At 38.4% G+C, this 2,500-nt stretch overlaps 1 long non-coding RNA gene across 1 annotated transcript in view; it reads right to left on the bottom strand.

The window, feature by feature from the left end:
* The window catches only part of LOC137642194 (uncharacterized), a 116,281-nt gene that overhangs the window by 4,557 nt on the left and 109,224 nt on the right, over positions 1–2,500 (bottom strand). The gene's annotated exons all lie outside the window — the stretch shown is intronic.

The raw sequence follows: 2,500 nt of genomic DNA, 5'->3' as shown, positions 1-2,500 counted from the left end.
TCTGGCCTTCTCTGCTTTCTCTTCCTCGTGTCTGCTTTGTTTTAGGCAACTTATCCCTGTGATATAAGTTGTCTCTTCGCTGGCGATCACTGTAATGGCGAGCAGTGTCCAGGAAGCCCTGTATATACACCCACACCAATGCGAGCGCCACTGTCACGCAGTAGTCGTGAACTGCTCGTGAACTGTTCATGAATTGCTCGTGAACTGCTCGTGCCATGCGCAAACTGTTCGTGAAGTGCGTAAACTAGTCGTGAACCGCTCGTGCCATCAATTCGGGAGGTACACGTGACTGTGTCAGTGGGAAGGCATGGCCACGCTGCGACGCACGCCAATTCGTGAACATATCGTGAACTCGACGTGAGCTGTTCGTGAACTATTCGTGACAGTTCATGACAGTCGTGGCATGGCGCGCATGGCGCATCCTCCTGCATCGTCCCGACGAGGTCACAACGAGTTCACAAACAGTTTGGGCATAGTTCACGACCCGGTCGCGAAATTTTATTGTTACCAAAATTTAGAACATTTCAAAATTCTTGTCCCGACATGGCATGCAGTCACGACGGGTTTACGACTAGTTTGCGCACTGGTACGACTTGAGTCGTGCCAATGTGTGCCACAAAATCGTGCAAGTGTCAGCCTAACTTATGACACTGTATGAAGGGTCCGCATGCATTCATACACTTACAAAATACAGAAAGCGCTAAGAATTTGAAAGATAAAAAAGATTAGAATATATTTCGGAAATAATCCCAGACATTATTAAAAATAAAATCTCAACAGTTATTTTTTCTATAGAACGACCACAATTCTTACAAATGACTACAGTAATCAGTCAATTTTCCTTATACTGGTTCGATATGCAAAGGCCAAATTGCTTATTTTGGGCTCTTCAAAGGTCATAGTTGGAGATTTGAATGTTGAATTAAACGTAAATTAAAAGAAAGGATAAAATTTATACTAAATACTTGATTCGATATATAAATTCTAGAACTTCAAACCCGCAAAAATATTTGCAATAAAGAAACCCATGCATACAGAGGTATTTGTTGTATGACAACTGTTAAATAATTTCTTTTAAACAATTTTATTGAAAAAATTTATTGCAGATGCAAAGTTGCAGTTTGAATTTTAGCCATATACGCATAGTTATATATTCATACGAACAAGCTATGAAAGGTCACTTTTTACGTACGATCTATATATTCCCTTGTCACAAGACCAGAGTCCCATCAGCAGTAAAATACAACCACTGGGCTAACTGTGCAAAGTGGTTTTCGCAGAATCGGTGCGTTGCAAAATCTAGATATATTTTGGTATCTGTTTCGTTTTCCTCTCTTTCATTTGCATTTATTCAACAATATTTACGTACATGAGTAGAATATCAGCTAGAAGAGTAGATGTTATATTGTTTTCTGAAAGATGGTCGTGCAGGTATCATTTTCATTTGTTTAGCCCGAGGTAAATTCATCTTCTAATTCAAAAATTCATCAAACATTTTGAATTTGAACGCTTACATCGGTAGGAGTCGGGTGAAGACCACCATACAAAATGAGCTGTCCAATTCACATCGACTGAATTAAAACAGTTTTCTGACATATCACTTTACAAAATACGACACCAGAGATATAATGCAAATTATTTGGTCCCAGTTGAGGGTTATGATTGTAAGTTGGAAAAAATCTGATGGGCAAAAGATGATAGAGCATATTTTACAACAACAAGTGAATGAAAAGTATAGAGTCTGGTAAAATTCTGTTCTTAATCAAACAGCCATTTAGAAAGATGGTAAATATAAATTGTTTACATATCTATCACCTCTTCAATGAGAATTTGTATTGTGAAATACTCACCTTATCATTCACTGGGCTCGGAATATTTACTAAGACCAAGATGGGAAGGATGGAACCTATTATAAATGCCAAAACAAGGTATTGAACTACGTCGTCGTTTTTCCAGTCGAATGAAAAGAAGTAGGCGGAGTCGATGCCTGAGGCAATGGAGATGAATAAAGTTACAGTAATCGGAATACTCATGTACTCGTGCAGTGCCCTATGGAAGCTATGCACTGTTGACAAGAGATCTTTAATTTCTTTGATTTCTTTCCGAAACAGCGGTTTAATTCCAAAGGAACGAGGGCTAAATTCGTCTGAAGCAAAGAGATTGCCACTGAACCTCGAGATACTTCCGCTGGCTGATGACTGACCTAAGTAAGACTTCTCAATTGAATAAATTCCTGTATGAAAGTTCTCACTTCCATCCAACTGGTTTATATTTACTAATTTGCCCTGAATATGTGTGTATGTCGAATGTATAAGGGACACTGATGCTGAATAAAAGCACATTGTGAACATAATTTGGCAATAGTTGAAAAAGTGCTCAAAGATTTCATTCAAGTTGTAAAATGCAAAGGTTGTTGTTGACAATAAGAAATAAAGCAGCCCAGCTGCAAATGTTATACTGTATAAGAGAAGGCAAGAAGGAATCCAGTAGTATGAATCAA

The sequence above is a fragment of the Palaemon carinicauda genome, chromosome 6 (assembly GCF_036898095.1).
Source record: "Palaemon carinicauda isolate YSFRI2023 chromosome 6, ASM3689809v2, whole genome shotgun sequence".
NCBI lineage: Eukaryota > Metazoa > Arthropoda > Malacostraca > Decapoda > Palaemonidae > Palaemon > Palaemon carinicauda.
The sequence above is the reverse complement of the archived record's forward strand: the minus strand, read 5'-3'. Positions and strand labels throughout refer to the sequence as shown.